Source organism: Lethenteron reissneri, unplaced genomic scaffold (assembly GCF_015708825.2).
Source record: "Lethenteron reissneri isolate LAM-NWPU_2019-01 unplaced genomic scaffold, ASM1570882v1 scaffold_1134, whole genome shotgun sequence".
Classification (NCBI taxonomy): domain Eukaryota; kingdom Metazoa; phylum Chordata; class Hyperoartia; order Petromyzontiformes; family Petromyzontidae; genus Lethenteron; species Lethenteron reissneri.
In genome coordinates, this window is record NW_026890821.1 from 17,501 (window position 1) to 41,054 (window position 23,554).

Sequence of the window (23,554 nt, forward strand, 5' to 3'; positions counted from 1 at the left end):
ATGATTAGGAACATCTGTAGATGGAAGATACAAGAACGATCTGGAAAAAGCCTTTTATGTGCACACTTTAAAAAAGAATAAGTTTTCTACCAGTGCCGTCTTTTACAAAAGCAGCGTTACTCAATGTTTACAATGTTAAAGGTTTGCTTTCGCTAGTCTTGAAAAGATAAAAGTATTCTGCTAAACTTTCACGCAGTGTTATTTGACATAGCATGCAGCTTGTGTAGTTTACACTGTTTGTGCAATTCCTCCTCGGTTGTTGTCGTCTCTCTGAAGCTGCGGTGTTTGTTTGTTTGTTTACACGTTGTCATCTCTGTAGTTTATTCATTCCGTTTTACATGCAAGTAGAATGACGTTGTTGTTGTTCTTCTTGGTTCTTTCGGTAAAGTCACGTAGAAGGGAAATAATAAAATAATAAAAATGAAACATAATTAAATAATTCTCACGACGTTTCGGCATCACCGCAAGCAGCCGTCCTCAGGTGAAGAACAGGTCTGTCGGAAAGACAGCGTCTGAATGAACAGGTCTGTCTTTCCGACTGTCTTTCCGACAGACCTGTTCATTCAGACGCTATCTTTCCGACAGACCTGTTCTTCACCTGAGTACGGCTGCTTGCGCTGTGGCCGAAACGTCGTGAAAATTATTTTATAGTTTTATTTTTATTATTTTATTATTTCCCTTCTACGTGACTTTACCGAAAGAACCAAGAAGATGAATCCCTGCAGTCACGAAAGCTTTAAATCGAAATTTAAAGTTGTTGTTGTTTACAATTGCCAGCCAGAACATGAGTCAGTATTAATACTGTTTGAGCAAGATATTTGTAACATTTTAACAAATCGTCCAGACCACTCACTGGCCTGCGTTGTACTGCGCGTACTATTTTAGCGGTGTATTTTAGCGATGTATTTTAGCGTTCTCTTTGCAAGTTGCTGTTTGACAAACGTCAGTGTATTTCTCCTGGATGTACAACCCCGTTTTTAACGAGCTTCCATTTGAATACATTTTGTTTACCGACGCAGCCAAGGCTGCCAAGACTTGAATTTCTACATTAAAACTCAGAAATAAATCTCAGCGTCTTTATCGTAATGATCGCATTGCTCTGCAATGCTGGCGAGGGGGTGTCGGTGTGCAACTCCCGTATGCGCGATCCTCTCTTAGGACAAGAGACGCACACTTCCATTTCTTGCGCTTATCCAGAGTTCGAAGTTAACGTTCTCCCATTAAGTAAACAGAAGCATGATAATTGTTTTTTTACCCTTCTATCTGGCAACAAAACTGTGACCTTTTTTACAAGGAGTCATGTTTGCATAGACCACAATCCCTGCAGTCGTAATGCAAACAAAACACAACTCTGATAATGTATGCACTGTCCTTGAAGTTGATTGGTCCACACCCGAGACAGCTTTCCTTAGAGCCTAGTCTCACATGGGTTGGACCAGATGATGCCAAAAGGCGTACAACTCAAAGACAATGCACCATCAGAGTATGAGAGCTCGGGGTAAGCATTTACATCATTGGAACCTCATTTGCCAGTAAAAAATAGAATTGTTTTTTGTACCCTTCTATCTGGCAACAAAACTGACACCTTTTTTACATGTTGCCATGTTTGCATAGACCACAATACCTGCAGTCAGAATGCAAACAAAACACACAACTCTGATAGTGTATCCACTGTCCTTGAAGTTGATTGGTCCACACCCGAGACAGCTTAGTCTCGCCCTCGACGAACGAGCCACTGCACGGACCCACCTCGTTCTCTTCACACCACCCCCAGGTGTTGATTGTCAACCCTCACCCGGGTGCTCACCGGCTCGAAGCGTCGTGGTTAGAGCGACTTTGACTGGGGGCCGTGGGGTGCTCACAGCGCGGCTCTGTGAGTCAGCCCACGTTCAAGGCTAGTGTGATTGTTGCACTCGAATGAGCGTTGGGGCAGTGCAGAGGTCGCAACCGGGTACCCGATACCCGTACCCTACCCGATACCCGGCTACCCGTACCCGACCGGGTACGGGTAGCCGTTCGCGACCCTGGTGCGGCCAGGTACGGGTAAGGAAACAAAACCCGTTTGCGACCTCTGGGGCAGTGTCCCATCTAATAATAATTCAAAACAATAGATACATCATGTGCCTGCAGAGCTGTGAGTCGGTGGTGGGACATGTGCACATTGCCACAGCAGCAGCAGGGTGGGTGTATTGTATAGGCCGCAGACTTCTTCATCGCAAGGCCACCAGCGACATGACGCAAATGTGAAAACACACCCCCCCCCCCCCCAATCATGCTGCTGTCGAAATCCCAAATGGTTTCAAGCGTGTGGCGGCCCTCACCACACTGATGATGCCTTCATGGCGAAAGTGGTCCCCCCCTATGAGAATGAGTGAAAAACACCGGTACAGGACAACCTCTGTTTGCTTTCCACAAAGTAGTACTCGCTTTATCGACCCCCCCGAGAGATGATTTTTAAAATTACAACTTTTTGATGGGCAATCTGTGCCCCAGCCACCGGGCGCTGTGTCCGATTCTACGACCTGAAACTTCTTTCAAACGGTCACAAAAGGTTTCCCACCCCGATGTGTTGACGGCACTGAGCGAGCGGTGGGCATCGCAGCCATCCCACGACAGGGGCTAAGTCTTCCTCAAGTACAACCGCTGCTGACTTCACCAAAAAATGAACCCGTAAAAACAAAGTTTTTCACGATAAATCCTTTATATGTGTGGCGGCTACTAGAGTCCTCTCGTCCTCTGGCTTGAGATGGCTGTCACTTATGGGTCAGATGATTGCATGGCACCATTAAGCAATTGGTAATTAAATATAATATTTTTGTCCTAAAAAGTGTAAAATTTTGGGAAAAAAATTTCACGAACATTAATTGTCACGCACAACGAGTCTGTGTGGAAAATGTCAGCTCGATTGGATCACGGGAAGTGGGTTAAAAAACGACCGAAAGATTTGCACGGTCCTAAGCAAGCAAGCGAACTTAATATAAAGGATTTAAACAAGTAAACCCGTAAAAACAAAGTTTTTCACTATAAATCCTTTATATGTGTGTGGCGACTACTAGAGTCCTCTCGTCCTCTGGCTTGAGATGGCTGCCACCTATGGGTCAGATGATTGCATGGCAGCATTAAGCAATTGGTAATGAAATATTTTTTAAAAAATTCCCTAAAAAGTGTAAAATTTGTGAGAAAAAAATTTCACGAACATTAATTGTCACGCACAACGAGTCTGTGTGCAAAATGTCAGCTCGATTGGATCACGGGGAGTGGGTTAAAACACGACCGAAAGATTTGCACGGTCCTAAGCAAGCAAGCAAGTGAACTTAATATAAAGGATTTTAAAAAGATGCTTCCCGATGTATTGACCCTGTAAAAGTCGAGTCATTCCGTGACCAAGATCTGGATTCGCAGCCTCGCGATTGCCCAGCTTCTGCACTCTTGCCAAAGTGCAACAGTTGATGAACTACCTATTGGAAATTATTGATCGGACTAAACATCATTTGATCCACCGTAGGAATGCGATTGGCCACTGCTGCACTATGAAACAGTGCAACAGTTGATGAACTACCCATTGGGAATTATTGATCGGACTAAACATCATTTGATCCACCGTAGGAATGCGATTGGCCACTGCTGCACTATGCAACAGTGCAACAGTTGATGAATTACCCATTGGGAATTATTGATCGGACTAAACATCATTTGATCCACCGTAGGAATGCGATTGGCCACTGCTGCACTATGCAACAGTGCAACAGTTGATGAACTACCCATTGGGAATTATTGATCGGACTAAACATCATTTGATCCACCGTAGGAATGCGATTGGCCACTGCTGCACTATGCAACAGTGCAACAGTTGATGAACTACCCATTGGGAATTATTGATCGGACTAAACATCATTTGATCCACCGTAGGAATGCGATTGGCCACTGCTGCACTATGCAACAGTGCAACAGTTGATGAACTACCCATTGGGAATTATTGATCGGACTAAACATAATTTGATCCACCGTAGGAATGTGATTGGCCACTGCTGCACTATGCAACAGTTGATGAACTACCCATTGGGAATTATTGATCGGACTAAACATCATTTGATCCACCGTAGGAATGCAATTGGCCACTGCTGCACTATGCAACAGTGCAACAGTTGATGAACTACCCATTGGGAATTATTGATCGGACTTAACATCATTTGATCCACCATAGGAATGCGATTGGCCACTGCTGCACTATGCAACAGTGCAACAGTTAATGAACTACCCATTGGGAATTATTGATCGGACTAAACATCATTTGATCCACCGTAGGAATGCGATTGGCCACTGCTGCACTATGCAACAGTTGATGAACTACCCATTGGAAATTATTGATCGGACTAAACATCATTTCATCCACTGTAGGAATGCAATTGGCCACTGCTGCACTATGCAACAGTGCAACAGTTGATGAACTACCCATTGGGAATTATTGATCGGACTAAACATCATTTGATCCACCGTAGGAATGCGATTGGCCACTGCTGCACTATGCAACAGTGCAACAGTTGATGAACTACCCATTGGGAATTATTGATCGGACTAAACATCATTTGATCCACCGTAGGAATGCGATTGGCCACTGCTGCACTATGCAACAGTTGATGAACTACCCATTGGAAATTATTGATCGGACTAAACATCATTTGATCCACCGTAGGAATGCAATTGGCCACTGCTGCACTATGCAACAATGCAACAGTTGATGAACTACCCATTGGGAATTATTGATCGGACTAAACATCATTTGATCCACCGTAGGAATGCGAAATTTCCACTCGTGGCTCTGAGGATAAGCACCAATATATAAAGTGTAATCCCTTGCAAGCGCTTCCAGGCTGTGCTGACTCTGTAGCTATCACAGCGGTTGAAATTATTTGTATTTTTCTCAATTTCGATTGATTCTCTAATTAGTCTTGGCCAGTAATAATTCGCTTCTGCATAACACTTCCACGTTATCAAAATTAGTTGAATGCCCTTGTTGGCAAGCATGCTCTGTCACTGTTGACAGCTGTGTTTGAGATGTAATTACCAGTCAACATCTCATTTGGGTCATTTTTATGTACCTTATACTGTATGAGATTTCTGATAATTTACATAACCAATACATTTTTCACTTTGTTTATGTAAATCGCTCGAATGCCAACGCGAGTGTTTAGTGTTGATGGCGAGTTTAGTAATTAGTCGTACGTACGGTACAAAAAAAGTTTTCCTCTAAAAATAAAAAAAAATCTCTCTCCGCCTTGGAGCCAATCACAGTTGAGTGTCTCGCCTGTCACGTGACGCGGCGGTTTGTTTTCCCGCCAAATTTTCTGGCTCCTCCCCCTCCTCGCTGGCGGCCATTTTAGAGTCGTGAGGGGGACAAGATGGCGGCCTCGACCATGACGGCGATTCGACAGCGGTCAGTGTCACCACTCTCACTCACTAACTCACTCTTACACACTCACTATCTCACACTTACACACTCACAATCTCACTCACTCTCACACACTCTTACTCACAATCTCACTCACTCTCACACACTCACAATCTCACTCACTAGCTCTTACACACTTACACTCACTCTTACTCACACTCTTACACTCACTCACACTTACACACTCACACTCTCACTCACTATCTCACAATCTCTCTTACACACTTACACTCACTCTGACAATCTCTCACTCACTCTCACTCACTCACTATCTCTCACTGACACACTCACTCTCACTCACACTTACACACACTCACTCACTATCACTCACTCTTAAACTCTTACACTCTCACTCACTATCTCACTCACACTCACAATCACGCACTCACAATCTCACACTCACTATCTCACTCACTCTGACTATCTCACAATCACTCACTCTCACTCACTCTTACACACTCACAATCACTCACAATCTCACACTCACTCACTCACCACACTCACACTCAATCTCACTCTCTCACAAGCTCACAATCTCACTCACTATCTCACTCACAATGACACTCACTCTTACACTCTCACACACTATCTCACACACTGACTCACTCACTCACAATCTCACACACGCACACACTGACAATCTCACACTCACTCACACACTCTCACTCACTATCTCTCACACTCTTACACACTTACACTCTCACTCTGACACATTCACACTCACACACTCACTATCTCACACTCACTATCTCACAATCACTCACTCACTCTCACACACTCACTATCTCACTCACTCTCCCCCCCCCCCCCCCCCCCCCCAGTAATATTTACAAAAGGAAAACAAAGTTAAAGAAAAATAATAAAATGTTTTTATTTTTTACTTTTCTCTTAATATCTTTATAATTCTTTAATTAGTAAAAATAATGACAATTTTATTATTATTTAATTATTACAAATTATAATAACATCTGTTTTTATTGGTTCTTTAGGTAAAGTCACATAGATGAAAAAATGTTTTTTTTTATAAGGCTAACAAGAAATAAAATTCATCATTCACGAATGAAATTACTTTTCACTTAATCTCTGGAGGTCAATACTCTTTGGTTCTTTAGGTAAAGTCACGTAGATGAACAAATATAATAAAATGTATTTTTTACAAGGCTAACAAGAAATAATATTCATCATTCACGAATGAAATTACTTTTCTCTTAATATCTGGAGGTCTATACTCTTTGGTTCTTTAGGTAAAGTCACGTAGATGAAAAAGATATAATAAAATGTATTTTTTACAAGGCTAACAAGAAATAATATCATTCACGAATGAAATAACTTTTCTCTTAATATCTGGAGATGTATACTCTTTGGTTCTTTAGGTAAAGTCACATAGAAGGGAAATAATAAAATATAAATATAAAACAATTAAAATTCTCATGACGTTTCGACTGCAACACAAGCTATCATATATTTATAGTTTTATTTTATTATTTCCCTTCTCCGTGACTTTACCGAAAGAACCAAGAATATGAAAATAATTCAATCACGACGTTTCGGAGGCAACACAAGCTTCCGTCATCAGGTGGGACAACCAGAGCACAATCACTGCTGTGAGCAGGGAACTCTTAGTGACACGCTCTTATAGAGGGTGAGAAGGGGGAGGAGCCAGGGAGGAGGGATGCAGGGGGGGGGGCTCCCTGCACACGGGGGATGTCTCTGTAGTGCGTGTGTGCATGTTGTAATGTGTAAGGTATATCTGCAGTCGATTTCATGTTGTGTGTAACGTGTAAGGTATAATTCTTTGGTTCTTTCGGTAAAGTCACGTATAAAGATAAAATATTAAATTGAATTAAATACTAGCATACGACGTTTCGATTGGAACACAAGCAATCATCATCAGGTATGAATTAAATAGAAAAACAAATCTAGTATACTTAGAAATGTAATGTAATACAACAGGGAGTCGGATAACATAACAGTCAACACCCTACCTGGTTGATTACGTTCTTCCTGAGAATGCTAAATATGAAAGAGAGATTTAATCTCTCAACCAGATAGGGTGTTGACTGTTATGTTATCCGACTCTCTGTTATATTACATTACATTTCTAAGTATACTAGATTTGTGTTTCTATTTAATTTATACCTGATGATGATTGCTTGTGTTGCAATCGATACGTCGTATGCTAGTATTTAATTTAAGTTATTATTTTATCTTTATACGTGACTTTACCGAAAGAACCAAAGAATAATTCCTGCAGTCACGAAAGCTCCAAATTAAGTGTAAGGTATATTTGCAGAGTCGATCGCATGGAGAAGCCCTCGACAGAGCCCCGTGCTAAAAGGCATCAATGCGACCGGTGTGCCTACAGCACGGATCACACTGGACACTTCAAGCTGCATGCGAGAACACACACGGGCGAAAAGCCATTCAAGTGCACCACGTGTGGGAAGGCATTTGCTCGTTTACAAACTCTTGAACATCATCAGAGAACACACATGGGGGGAAAGCCATTCAAGTGCGCCATCTGCGAGAAAACATTTGTACATTCATCATATTTTCTAGTTCACCAGAGAACGCACACGGGCGAAAAACCATTCAAGTGCACCACGTGTGGGAAGGCATTTGCTCGTTTACAATATTTAACATATCATCAGAGAACACACACGGGGGAAAAGCCATTCAAGTGCGCCATCTGCGAGAAACATTTTATATATCCATCTAATTTTCGAGTTCACCAGAAAACACACACGGGCGAAAAACCATTCAAGTGCACCGTGTGTGGGAAGGCATTTGTCCATTCAAGATATCTTCGAGTTCATCAGAGAACGCACACGGGCGAGAAGCCCTACAAGTGCATCGTGTGTGGGAAGGCATTTGTCCTTTCAAGATATCTTCGAGTTCATCAGAGAAAGCACACGGGTGAGAAGCCATTCAAGTGCACCGTGTGTGGGAAGGCATTTGTCCAGTCAAGCTCTCTTCGAGTTCACGAGAGAACGCACACGGGCGAAAAGCCATTCAAGTGCACCGTGTGTGGGAAAGGGTTTATTGCGTCAGGAAAACGAAAGAAGCATGAGAAGATCCATGAGAGGGTGAAATCTACTTGCGATGGTCAAAGTGCTGCTCCCATGAGTCCATCTCGCATAAAACAAGAACCGGAAGAAAATTACAACTTCGCTACGTGGCCAGGAGTGATGGTGAAGTGTGAAGAAGAGACAACGGTGAAGCGTGAAGGTCAGGGTTCGACTCCAGGTGGCGACCTGGTGGATGGAGTCGGCGTGAAGAAGGAGGATGAGAATCGAGATTGTCACTTGTGATGACCCCGTTGCTTTTGAAAAAGGGGTCATTTCAGCTTGGTTGGCATTACCGGGAAAAAAAAAATGTGTTTGTCTAGTGAACTGGAAAAGGACTTTGGCCACATTCCAGGGATCCATGAGAAGGTCCATGAGAGGGTGAAATCTACTTGCGATGGTCAAAGTGCTGCTCCCATGAGTCCATCTTTCATAAAACAAGAATCGGAAGAAAATGACAACTTCGCTACGTGGCCAGGAGTGATGGTGAAGTGTGAAGAAGAGACAACGGTGAAGCGTGAAGGTCAGGGTTCGACTCCAGGCTGCGACCTCCTGGTGGATGGAGTCTGCGTGAAGCAGGAGGATGAAAATAGAGATTGTCGCTTGTGATGACCCCGTCGCTTCTGAAAAAGGGGTCATTTAGCTTGGTCGGCATTAGCGGGGAAAAATAATGTGTTTAGTAAACTGGAAAAGGACTTTGGCCATATTCCAGGGATCCATTTGTGCGCCGTTTTCTTTTTTTTGGGGGGGGGACTTATAAATCGCGTAAATATAAGTATATATACTGTATACCTGGTGCGGTTTGTAAACATTGCCCCCTAGGGAGACAAATGCGTTCAGCCGTATTGCTGGCCACCCACCCACTCACTAGTGTATAATGTAACATAGAGACCCATAGGCTCACAAAGAGACCCATAGACTCATAACGCAGACCAATAGATTCATCACGCAGATACCCATAGACTAATCACACATACCCATAGACTCACAAAGAGACCCATAGACTCGTCACGCAGACCAATAGATTCATCACGCAGATACCCATAGACTAATCACACATACACATAGACTCACAGAGACCCATAGACTCACAAAGAGACCCATAGACTCATAACGCAGACCAATAGATTCATCATGCAGATACCCATAGACTAATCACACAAATCCATAGACTCATCATTTAGAGACCCATAGACTCACGCAGAGCCATAGACTCGTCATACAGAGACCCATATACTCACAGACCCATAGACTCATACAGAGACCCATAGACTCACAAAGAGACCCATAGACTCATAACGCAGACCAATATATTCATCACGCAGATATTCATAGACTAATCACACAAATCCATAGACTCATCATTTAGAGACCCATAGACTCAAGAGCCATAGACTCGTCATACAGAGACCCATATACTCAGACCCATAGACTCATACAGAGACCCATAGGCTCACCACAGAGACCCATAGACTCATCATTTAGAGACCCATAGACTCATACAGAGACCCATAGACTCACCACAGAGACCATCGACTCGTCACACAGAGACCCATAGATTCACAAACACCCATAGACACAAAGACCCGTAAACTCATCATACAGAGACCCATAGACTCCCACAGAGACCCATTGTAATTTTCATAATTGCATTGTGAAAATTCGAAAGTTTTCAGAAATGTTGATTGTGCAATGTAATGTTAGATGTGTCATTACAAAAACGTGTTTGTTGTGTGTGTTATTATTGTTATTTGAAGTTTTCGTGACTGCAAGAATCCATACTCTTTGGTTCTTTCAGTAAAGTCACGTTTCGGGCGCAACACATTTTATTTTATATCTACGTGACTACCGAAAGAACCAAAGAGTATTATTGTTGTGATTTATATTCTTGACTAATATGTATGTTTATGATTATTTTCGATTGTGCACAAAGTGTATCGCGACTTGTTACTGGCTCTCTAGTTGTCTAGGGGTTTGTATTGTCAATCGTGACGACATCGATGAATCTCGCTTCAACATTCAAACGTGGCGTGTCGGGCCCAGCACGCTGCCTGTAGCAGCAGCCTGCACGTGACCCCCCCCTCTCCCCTGGCCTCTCCACCAAATACAACGTCAAGTCACTGGGCTTAACCAACAACTTTTACAGCCTGTCGCTCGGGCACTATCGGTGTGCGACGACTCAAATCTCCACCTGTTCCACGTCTCAGCTCACAACTCTTAGCTCAGTGCAGTACGACTTCTCCAAGTCCTTTATCTGCAAGTGACTCGAAAATGAAAAAGCGTCGAGGAAAACTTTCAGCGATACTTAAGTCTGCCTCGGCAAGAACTCAACTCTTAACTACTCGGCGCTTTTCTCCCGGCAAAACTCAACTTATGGATGATTGCGAGAACTGTACCTCAATGCACGTGATGAATGACGTCACAAAGCAACCCTTAAAGGGCCTCAATGCACGTGATGAATGACGTCACAAAGCAACCCTTAAAGAGCCTAATTGCACGTGATGAATGACGTCACAAAGCAGCCCTTAAAGAGCCTCAATGCACGTGATGAATGACGTCACAAAGCAGCCCTTAAAGGGCCTCAATGCACGTGATGAATGACGTCACAAAGCAGTCCTTAAAGAGCCTCAATGCACGTGATGAATGACATCACAAAGCAACCCTTAAAGAGCCTCAATGCACGTGGTGAATGACGTCACAAAGCAGTCCTTAAAGAGCCTCAATGCACGTGATGAATGACGTCACAAAGCAGTCCTTAAAGAGCCTCAATGCACATGATGAATGACGTCACAAAGCAGTCCTTAAAGAGCCTCAATGCACGTGATGAATGACGTCACAAAGCAGTCCTTAAAGGGCCGCATGCAGCTCCGACGCGTCAGGCTGCCAACCCCCTGGGTCTTGTCAATTGCAGCCTGCGGAATTGTACGTCTTGGTCATGTGACTTACTAACTGTTTACTATATATTTCACCAGGCAAGGCCCACTGAGATAGAGAGGTCTTTTTTTCCGAAAGCGACCTCGCCGAATGAGGTGGCTTGTCACGTGGACTTTTATAGCAGCGGCCAATGCACATGGAGGGGAAAAGCCGCAGGGTGCCGGGAAAAAATCCACACAACCATGGGGAGAGAGATGCGCAAACTTCAAACATACAGCAGCAGGCGTCTTCAGGGTCGAGATCAAACCCACGACCTCCTGTACACCAGGCGAGATAGTCAACATCTGCTAGCCACCATGATGATGAGAGACACTCAAACTCCAAACATACAGCAGCAGGCGTCGTCAGGGTCGAGATCAAACCCACGACCTCCTGTACACCAGGCGAGGTAATCAACATCTGCTAGCCACCATGATGATGAGAGACACTCAAAATCCAAACACAGCAGCAGGCGTCAGGGTCGAGATCAAACACAACCTCCTGTACACCAGGCGAGATAGTCAACATCTGCTAGCCACCATGATGAGAGACACTCAAACTCCAAACATACAGCAGCAGGCGTCGTCAGGGTCGAGATCAAACCCACAACCTCCTGTACACCAGGCGAGATAGTCAACATCTGCTAGCCACCATGATGATGAGAGACACTCAAACTCCAAACATACAGCAGCAGGCGTCGTCAGGGTCGAGATCAAACCCACAACCTCCTGTACACCAGGCGAGATAGTCAACATCTGCTAGCCACCATGATGATGAGAGACACTCAAACTCCAAACATACAGCAGCAGGCGTCGTCAGGGTCGAGATCAAACCCACAACCTCCTGTACACCAGGAGAGGTAATCAACATCTATCCACCGTGGTTCCCCTCCGATGTTATAATCTCGTGGATAAATGAGGAGTCCTGTAATGCTCTGCGAGTTCTTCTGAATGGTCACATGGCCTGTCGGTAGCTAGGGACGAGCTTATCGGGTATCTCAATAAAGCTGTCGTATTTTTGGGGAACATCGGGGCCGCCGCTCGCTCCGACAAACGCAACTCCCTCGTGGTCTCTCGACTTCTCAGGCTCGACTCGACAAAATCAACTGGAACTTCGCCTGATGGGGCGGGGGCGAAATGGAGATTGCGCGCTCACCCGGGATGCAAAGCTGCCAAGGGCACCGAATATTTCACATCTTGAGAAGGAGCTTCGCGGATGTTGAAGTTATGTTTAATGATAGAATATAGTATTTTCATCGGTATGACGTACCTATGCCAAGTTTGCAGTCGATACGACATTGTGAAGACGGTTAAAAGTGAGTTTCAAGATTTGAGGATACAACAACCGACGGAGTGAGTGACATAAAAGCGTGTAAAATGTTTTAAAAATATGTTTTGGATGTTTTATGATAGAATATCGTGTTGTCATCAGTATGACGTAGATATTTCAAGTTTGCAGTCGATAGCACATTGGGAAGTGGGTAAAATTATGAGTTGGAGAAGACGTTTTTTGGAGGATACAACAGACTGAGTGAGTTACATAAAAGCGTGTAAAATGTTTAAAAATATGTTTTGGATGTTTTATGATAGAATATCGTGTTGTCATCAGTATGACGTAGGTATTTCAAGTTTGCAGTCGATAGCACTTTGGGAAGTGGGTAAAATTTGAGTTATTAGAGAAGATGTTTTTTGGAGGAGACAACAGACTGAGTTAGTTAAATAAAAGCGTGTAAAATGTTTAAAAAATATGTTTTGGATGTTTTATGATAGAATATCGTGTTGTCAGTATGACGCAGGTATTGCAAGTTTGTAGTCGATAGCACATTGGGAAGTGGGTAAAATTTGAGTTATTAGAGAAGATGTTTTTTGGAGGATACAACAGACTGAGTGAGTTAAATAAAAGCGTGTAATAAAAAGAGGATGTCACTCCCCTGTCTGTGTGCTTTTACATCACACCCACCCACCCATTTCATTGCATTATTTATTAACGAGCTTTAATATAATTTCTGCCTTTTGTTCAACCGTCTGAGGTCGCTGGGAAGTGTTAATGGAATTGATTTGAACTGTATCACGGATAGTCATAATCTTTGGGTTTTTTCGGTAAAGTCACGTAGGTAAAAAAATGTAATTAATAAAAGTAAAATAAAATAAAAATCACGACGGTTCCACCTGAAGACGGAAGCTTGTGTTACCTCCGAAACGTTGTGATTTTTATTTTACTTTTATTAATTTTTTACCTACGTGACTATCGAAAAAACCAAAGAATATTAATCCTTGCAGTCAAGAAAGCTTCAAATCTAGAATGTATCACGGATCTTTGCGATTTATTTATTGCTTTATGACCTTTAACAATGAGGCCCCCATTGAGATACAGCACATTCATGTGTGTTGTGTTATTATTGTGATTTGAAGTTTTCGTGACTGCAAGAATCCATACTCTTTGGTTCTTTCGGTAAAGTCACGTGGGGTATAAAATAAAATAAATCGCGACGTTTGGGGCGCAACACATTTTATTTCATACCTACGTGACTACCGAAAGAACCAAAGAGTATTGTGTTTATGATTATTTGCGATTATGCACAAAGTGTATCGCGACTTGTTACTGGCTCTCTAGTTGTCTAGGGGTTTGTATTATCAGTCGTGACGACATCGATGAATCTCGCTTCAACATTCAAACGTAGGTCTACAATCTTGTCGCTGACATCCTTGTAGAGCTCTTTGGTCTTGGCCATGGTGGAGAGTTTGGAATCTGATTGATTGCTTCTGTGAACAGGTGTCTTTTATACAGGTAACAAGCTGAGATTAGGAGCACTCACTTTAAGAGTGTGCTCCTAGGAGAGGTGACGTCATCGCACTGAACGGCACACCTGACGTCACGTCCCCATTTTACTCCTCTACACATAATGAAATTTGATTTAAGTCTGACAACATTGATGTATCACATCGTGATGTGAGTGAAAAGGAATAACACCATTGGGTTTCACAATAGCTTCGTGTCTCTCTGTATGCTGAACGTCTTTCACACCGTACGTAGTCAACCACGTTCATCGCCATGTGTTAGGCTACTAAATACGGGTAAACTCTGGTTATCCGCGTCTCATTTGGGGATTGTTGAGTTTATCTACTTCTAATTTGGGGAAAGTGGCATTGCAACACCAAGCCCTGAACAGAGACGGCTAATTTATTGTCACGCACAGCGATGTCAGTGTACAAATTACTGCAAAAAAACACGGTGATAGTCAGAGGAACAGTGGCAACACAAGCCAACAATCTTGTCAGAATTATTAAATTGTACATTTACATGCGATAACAAGTACATGTTCAAAACTTTGTGACGTGTAAGGGTTGGAATTCAAGCATACTTTCAAGGTGACACTGCAATGCACATGCTAACAGATGATACAATTGTTGCAAATGAAAACGTAATTGCAATACTCAAGCATGTTTTTACAGTTCGAATTTGTCTCAGAGGAAACATTCTATATCGCGACGGAATCCACGCACACACACATTACTAGGAATTGAGTAAAATTGCTTTAGAATTATTACTTAGAGAACACAATCATCTCCACACTCGTGCTTAAATGTGGGAATGACAGCCTTAGGGCTGAAAATAAGATTTCAGAGCTCACGGGAGTGAGGCCATTGTCTGAAAGGCACGGCCATTTTACAGCCTCGGGGATTCTACCGTTGGGCCTAGGGGATTTTGGCGCGGTTTCTGCTCCGATGGCATCCAGCGGTATCGGCCCCCGCTGAGGGTGATCCTACATCACTCCCTGAGGGGACCCTTCGCCGTCTCTCTCTCTCTGGGTTCCGCGCTGCCGTCAGCTCGACCGCGGAGCCTTCAACGGAACCCCATCACCACCGCCGGCCCGGTGAAGATTGATCCCGCGTCGATCGCCGTGCCCGAGGGCTCTGTGCCCGTCAGCGGTGCCGGCTCCTCCAGCGGCGTCCATAAAGTGTGGGGGGGGGGGGGGGCGCTTCCTGGTCGGGTGAGAGGAGACGCCTCTGCTGACGCCATGGGCGTTCGGACAGGCGGCCAACCTTGTACAAGCTCGACTGCCGTGGGAGTGGAGCGTGACCACCTCCGTAAATTGGGTGACCCAGTCCGCCCGAGGCCTCCTGCTCCTCCTCCTCTCATGGCTCTCTCGGACCTGTGGGTGAGTGAGTAGGTGGGTGAGTGGTTGAGTGATGGTTGAGTAAGTGGTTGAGCAAGTGGGTGGGTGAGTGGGTGGGTGAGTAGGTGGGTAAGTGGGTGACTGGGTGAGTGAGTGGGTGAGTAGGTGGGTGAGTGGTGAGTGGTTGAGTGAGTGGTGGAGTGGGTGGGTGAGTGGGTGGGTAAGTGGGTGGGTGAGTGAGTGGTTGAGTGAGTGGTTAAGTGAGTGGGTGGGTGTGTAAGTGGGTGAGTGAGTGGGTGGGTGAGTGGGTGAGTGAGTGAGTAGGTGGGTGAGTGGGTAAGTGGGTGGGTGAGTGAGTGGTTGAGTGAGTGGGTGGGTGAGTAGGTGGGTGAGTGGTTGAGTGAGTAGTTGGGTGAGTGGGTGGGTGAGTGGTTGAGTGAATGGTTGAGTGAGTAGGTGGGTGAGTGGGTGGGTGGGTGAGTGAGTGGGCGAGTAAGTGGGTGGGTGAGTGGTTGAGTGAGTGGGTGGGTGGGTGGGTGAGTGGATGAGTGAGTGTTTGAGTGAGTGGGTGGGTGAGTGGATGAGTAAGTGGGTGGGTGAGTGGTTGAGTGAGTGGGTGAGCGAGTGGGTGAGTAAGTGGGTGGGTGAGCGAGTGGTTGAGTGGGTGGGTGAGTGAGTGGGTGGGTGAGTGGGTGAATGAGTGGTTGAGTGGGTGGGTGGGTGAGTAGGTGGGTGGGTGAGTGGGTAAGTGAGTGAGTGGTTGAGTGAGTGGGTGCGTAGGTGGGTGAGTGAGTGGGTGGGTAAGTAAGTGGTTGAGTGAGTGGTTGAGTGAGTGGGTGGGTAAGTGAGTGGGTGAGTGGTTGAGTGAGTGGTTGGGTGAGTGGGTGGGTGAGTGGGTGGGTGAGTAGGTGAGTGGTTGAGTGACTGAGTGGTTGAGTGGGTGGGTGAGTAAGTGGGTGGGTGAGTGAGTGGGTGGGTGAGTGGGTGGTTGAGTGAGTGGGTGACTGGGTGGGTGACTGGGTGAATGAGTGAGTGGGTGATTGTGGGTGTGTGGATGAGTGAGTGGGTGACTGGGTGGGTGAGTGAGTGGGTGATTGTGGGTGTGTGTGTGAGTGGGTGAGTGACTGGGTGAGTGAGTGGGTGGGTGATTGTGGGTGTGAGTGGGTGATTGTGGGTGATTGTGTGGGTGAGTGACTGGGTGAGTGAGTGTGTGAGTGACTGGGTGAGTGAGTGTGTGTGTGATTGTGGGTGTGAGTGGGTGAGTGACTGGGTGAGTGGGTGGGTGATTGTGGGTGTGAGTGGGTGATTGTGTGTGAGTGGGTAATTGTGGGTGTGAGTGGGTGATTGTGGGTGTGAGTGGGTGTGAGTGGGTGATTGTGGGTGTGAGTGGGTGATTGTGGGTGTGAGTGGGTGTGAGTGGGTGATTGTGGGTGTGAGTGGGTAATTGTGGGTGTGAGTGGGTGATTGTGGGTGTGAGTGGGTGATTGTGGGTGTGAGTGGGTGATTGTGGGTGTGAGTGGGTGATTGTGGGTGTAAGTGGGTGTGAGTGGGTGTGAGTGGGTGATTGTGGGTGTGAGTGGGTGTGAGTGGGTGTGAATGGGTGATTGTGGGTGTGAGTGGGTGATTGTGGGTGTGAGTGGGTGATTGTGGGTGTGAGTGGGTGATTGTGGGTGATTGTGGGTGTGAGTGGATGATTGTGGGTGGATGAGTGAACCGGAGAATCGACCCCCTCCTACGGCGGAGGGCGTTCCGACGGCGTCTGCAGACCGCCTCTACCGGTGACGTCACCTGCACACTGGAACATCGGATCATGGCGTAAGGATTTGTACTATACACACTGCACCATAGACTAAACACTGCACCATAGACTTAACACTGCCCACAGACTCAACACTGCCCATAGACTCAACACTGCCCATAGACTCAACACTGCACCATAGACTTAACACTGCCCACAGACTCAACACTGCCCATAGACTCAACACTGCCCATAGACTCAACACTGCACCATAGACTTAACACTGCCCACAGACTCAACACTACCCACAGACTCAACACTGCCCACAGACTCAACACTGCCCACAGACTCAACACTGCCCACAGACTCAACACTGCCCACAGACTCAACACTGCCCACAGACTCAACACTCCCCATAGACTCAACACTACCCACAGACTCAACACTGCCCATAGACTCAACACTACCCACAGGCTCAACACTGCCCACAGACTCAACACTACCCACAGACTCAACACTGCCTATAGACTCAACACTACCCATAGACTCAACACTGCCCATAGACTCAACACTACCCATAGACTCAACACTGCCCATAGACTCAACACTGCCCATAGACTCAACACTGCACCATAGACTCAACACTGCCCACAGACTCAACACTGCCCATAGACTCAACACTGCACCATAGACTCAGCACTGCCCACAGACTCAACACTGCCCACAGACTCAGCACTGCACCATAGACTCAACTTTGCCCATAGACTCAACACTACCCATAGACTCAACACTGCACCATAGACTCAACACTGCATCAAAGACTCAACACTGCCCACAGACTCAACACTGCACCATAGACTCACCCCTGCCTGAGTTGGAGTAGTGGTTGTAGTAGTAACTGACGGGTAGTTGTAGGGGTAGCAGTATTTTTCGTAGATATAGAGGCGGTAGTAGTGATAGCAGTAGTCGTAGTAGTACCGGTAGAACTGGTAGTAGTACAGGTAGTAGTTGTAGTACTGGTAGTAGTATTGGTAGTAGTTGTAGTACTGGTAGTAGTACAGATAGTAGTTGTAGTACTGGTAGTAGTTGTAGTACTGGTAGTAGTACCAGTAGTATTGGTAGTTGTAGTACTGGTAGTAGTTGTAGTACTGGTAGTAGTACCGGTAGTAGCTGTAGTACTGGTAGTAGTACCAGTAGTATTGGTAGTGGTTGTAGTACTGGTAGTAGTTGTAGTACTGGTAGTAGTACCGGTAGTACTGGTAGTAGTACCGGTAGTACTGGTAGTAGTACTGGTAGTAGTACTGGTAGTAGCTGTAGTACTGGTAGTAGTGCAGTAGTCGTACTAGCAGTACTACTGGTAGTACTAGTTGTAGTAGGCCTTGCAGTAGTACTAGTTGTAGTGTGAGTACAAGCGGTACCAGTAGGATCGCTACTAGTTGTAGTACCAATTCTAGTAGTACTGGTACGTGTGGTAGTTGTGGTACGTGTGGTAGTAGTGGTACGTGTGGTAGTTGTGGTACGTGTGGTAGTAGTGGTAGTTGTGGTACGTGTGGTACTAGTGGTACGTGCGGTAGTAGTGGTACGTGCGGTAGTTGTGGTACGTGCGGTAGTTGTGGTACGTGCGGTAGTTGTGGTACGTGTGGTACTAGTGGTACGTGTGGTAGTAGTGGTACGTGTGGTAGTTGTGGTACGTGCGGTAGTTGTGGTAGTCGCATTGTCTGTGCCTCGGCTGGAGCAGATGAGTCAACAGCTGTGGATCGTGAATCGTGGTTTCATGGTCGATTCCCCTTTTCGAGTCGATCCGGAAAAGTGCTGCAGGCTTGTAACGTCGATTCCTTGGAATCCAACGGAGATCGATTCGAGGGCAAGCGAATCGTTTGCTAAACAAGCGATTCCTTTGATCACGTGACACGCGCACCCTCCCCTGATTGGCTCACATCGCCTCATTCCTCAAACCCCCCCCCCCAGCACGTGACAGCCCCTCCCCTCCACCCGTAGCATCGTGTCACGTGGTGTAGTGTGGAGTCTATATTACTGAAGTGTATATTTCGATTTAAAGCTTTCGTGACTGCAGGGATTCATCTTCTTTATTTTTTCGGTAAAGTCACGTAGAAGGGAAAAAATAAAATAATAAAAATAAAACAAATAATATTACATAATTAAATACTATTTTATTATGTTTTATTTTTATTATTTTATTATTTCCCTTCTACGTGACTTTACCGAAAAAACCAAGAAGATACTGTAGTGTATAGTGCAGTGTATAGTGTAGTGTATAGTAGTGTAGTGTATAGTACAGTAGTGTATAGTAGTGTAGTGTATAGTGTAGTGTATAGTGTAGTGTATATTACTGTAGTGTATAGCTGTGTAGTCTATATTACTGTAGTGTATAGTGTAGTGTATAGTAGTGTACTGTATAGTAGTGTATAGTAGTGTAGTGTATAGTAGTGTATTGTTTAGTACTGTAGTGTATAGTGTAGTGTATAGTTGTGTAGTGTATAGTGTAGTGTATATTACTGTAGTGTATATTACTATAGTGTATAGTGTAGTGTATAGTAGTGTATAGTAGTGTACTGTATAGTAGTGTAGTGTATAGTGTACTGTATAGTAGTGTAGTGTATAGTTGTGTAGTGTATAGTACTGTAGTGGTGGGAATCTGATGTCGGGTGGTGGGGGGCACAACGACACATCCACAACTCACGCGAGATCTGACCCCCCAAAGAGAAGACCTTTATTTGTGAATAGCTCGGCGTTAAACTCGCAACAGGAAACTTAAAAGGCGATTTGAAGCTTTCGTGGCTGCAGGAATCCATCCTCTTTGATTCATTTGGTAAAGTCACGTGGGTAGAAATAAAATAAAACAAAACAAAAATATGTATTCACACCTACGGGACTTTACCGAAAGAACCAAAGAGTAAGGAAACTTAAACTGAGATGGGTAAATATTTCTCCGATCGGACAGCCCTTCCCTTCCTAGAGGCGGCCTTGCCCTCTTCTTGTTTTTCTCCGGAATCTTCCACTTCGTCGTCTGCTGCTGCTGCCGCCGCCGCTTCGTGTTTCTTGCCGAGCTGCACTTGGGGGCTTCTGCTCACGGCCGCCGCGGCCGAGTGTGAGGCCGGAGACCCCCGCCGTCCTCCCTCTCCGCCTCCCCCACCTCTCCCTGTTCCGCTCTCCCCGTGTCCCCACGCTGCCCTGGCCCGTCGGGGCGATGGGGAAATCGTCAGGTCCAGCCGCCGCTCTATCGCGCGCAGGTAGCCTTGCAGCTGCAACGCATCTGCCGCCGTTATCGCCATCTGCCGGGGGGCGGCCTCCTCCGTCTCGACCGCGTCGGGAGGAGGAGGACGAGGAGGAAGAGGATTGCCCTTCGCAATCCTGTTGATGACAACAACAGCGCATTTTTAAATGCTCACCGCTAGTCTTGGCAAAGTGTATGCAGACCAGAGGTCGCAAACGGGTTTTGATTCCTTACCCGTACCCGTACCCGGCCACACCAGGGTCGCAAATGGGTACCCGTACCCGGCCGGGTACGGGTAGCCGGGTATCGGGTAGGGTATGGGTATCGGGTACCCGGCTGCGACCTCTGACGTGTCGGCAGCGACGACGCACGTCCAGTTTCAAGTGCCGCGTGAAAGAATCCGAGTGACAGCGGAGGGAGTTAGTGACATGGGTTAGCAGCCGTAGCAGTTGTAGAACATTACCACTGAAGGCCTGTGCAACAGAAGTTAGCAGCCGTAGCAGTTGTAGAACATTACCACTGAAGGCCTGTGAAACAGAAGTGCCTGAGGCCTACAATAAACCTCAATCCGGCCCCGATGCCGCCGGTGGAATGCCGCCAATGTAACAAACAAACAACAACAACGCTGTCAATACCGTATAGTAGGTTTTTACCATTTAAATTGGTACAAAACTGACACCATTATACAAGGCATCATGTTTGCAATAACCACAACACAAGCAGTCAAAATGGAAACAAAAAGAAACAAATAGTTCACTGCTTTAGCCCACCGGTGTGTTGAAGCCACAACATTTACAATTTGAGTACGACGTTTCGCTGGTAATTGCATCCAGCATCATCGGGCAATTCGCCAGAATGGTGAGGCTCTGCTGTGTCTCCCGTTCTTATATAGAAAAATATGAAACTATCACAAACACAACTGTCGGCAGTAGCAGAACATGCATGCCAACAGGGACACTCAATTGATTTTGACAACGTGGAAGTGTTGTGTTAAACTAGTTACTACTGGCAAAGACTAATTAGAGAATCGATTGAAATTGAGAGAAACAGAAATAACTTTAATCGCTCAGACAGCTACAGGCTTAGTGCGGCCTGGAAGCGTATTATTTGTAGTAAGTTCGAGGAGACGAGGTCGGAGTTGAGGCACACTCTGTTTATTAACTCAGTGACAGGCACAATAGTTGAAGGGGTAACGGCCCCTTCACCCGTACTATGGGAAACCCACCCTAGTACTATGCCCTCTGTCCTGTTCCCCAGTCCTCCTCTACTGGGCTACGGGAGGCTGACTGATCTGGCCCTGGCAAGCACAGATCTCGGCACCAGCTAAGCCGGCCTTGCCCTGACAAGGGCAGAGGTCCGGGAGCTCTTGGGCCGCGCCGCTGGCTTACCCAGCTCGGCCCTGACAAGGGCAGCGAGACAGGGGAGTCCCAGGGCCTAATCTCCGAGTCTTCGATCTTCACTGGTCAGCTTCGTGTTGTACTGCCTCGAGCTCTCTGGCTCCCCGCCTTTTATAGGGATCCCCTCAGAGGGCTTGGGGGCGTGGGGGATCACGGATGCGGACGTCGGTGCGTCCACCCGTGTGTGTGAGTGCACACACCTCTGTGTTTCTCGTCCGCCGTTTCTCCCGTAATAACCCCTACATCACCCCCCCCTGTACAGCTCGCAGCCGTCCCGGCTGCAACAATTTCTCAACCCCCAAGAATAAGGATTAACCCCCGTCAACACGCGTGTGCCTCGTAACCGTAACAATAACAAGAACAAGTGTAACAACACAACAACAACCGACGGTCCCCTATACGTACCCACTTCCCGAAAATGCAACATATATACCGAACGTGGTTCCCCATCCCCATGCACACAACAGGAAAAAAAAAACAGGTGAGTGAGCCCACCAGCAGCGGAACGCGCGCGGAAAGCACTTTACAATAACCGGCGCGTCTTGGCGCGTGTTCGTGCAGCGGGCCCGTCACAAGGGCCCGACCCGGTAGGGTCGGCGGCAGGTGGTGAATGTACAGGTGTGCGGCGCACCGGCATCCTGGACGAGCCAGCGTCGACCTCCTTTGAGGAGGCTGGCGGCAGAGAGGGCATCAGTCCTCGGACCCCTGAAGATGGAACAGTTAGTAGCGGATCAGAGGCAGACGGCGACCCCGCCCTCCCGAAGTCAGTGGACCCCCCACATGTTCGGCCATAGTCAGGAGAGGAAGCATGTGGAGCAAAGAACGGCTTCAACCGTGAAGGGTGGACAAACCACCGACGTTTCCCCCATTTAATGCGAACACATTGCGGCCGCATAACCTGCACAATTTCCACGGGGCCCCTCCACGGCCTCAACAACTTCGACGAGGTGGCCAATGGCACCTGGGGGCAGTGCAGCCACGCTCTGTCACCCGGGTGCCATTCGTGCGTGTGTGACCGGCGCGATCGCAACTTTTCGTTTTGCTTCTGGCGCGAGGCAGAGTTTTGCATGGCCGCCTCCCGTGCCTCAGCCAACCGGAGGACGTTAAACTTAACATGGTCCGCCAACTTAGATTTAGCGTGCGGCGCGGTACATGTCAGCTGAGTCGCGACAGGCGGGTCAACTTCGTGGCCATACATTAAAAAAAACGGCGAGAATCCGGTCGCCGCGTGAGGAGCCATTCTGTATGCTGCTAGGACTCCAGGGATCTGAAGGTCCCAGTCGGTTTGGGACTCAGATACCTGGTGGGATAGCATGGACGTAAGAGTCCTATGCAGGCGTTCTACCATCCCATCCGTTTGTGGGTGGTAAGGCGAAGTACGAATTTTCTTCGTACCCAGAAGCTCACACACCTCGTGTAAAAGGGCACTAGTGAAATTCTTTCCCTGATCGGTTAACAACCGTTCCGGAGCGCCCTTGTCAAGGACATAGCCGTGAACAAAAGCCTCCGCAACGGCCGCTGCTGACTGGTTGGCGAGGGGCCAAGCCATAGGCCATCGCGTGAAATACTCGACGCCAACCAGCAGGTACTTATTACCCCTCGGCGTGGAGGGAAACGGCCCCAAAATATCGAGGGCGACA

The 23,554-nt window shown here is 46.5% G+C and overlaps 1 pseudogene; it reads left to right on the top strand.

Moving 5' to 3' along the window:
• The window catches only part of LOC133361551 (zinc finger E-box-binding homeobox 2-like), a 22,622-nt pseudogene extending 10,074 nt beyond the window's left edge, over window positions 1–12,548 (top strand).
• The last annotated feature ends 11,006 nt before the right edge of the window (window positions 12,549–23,554 follow it).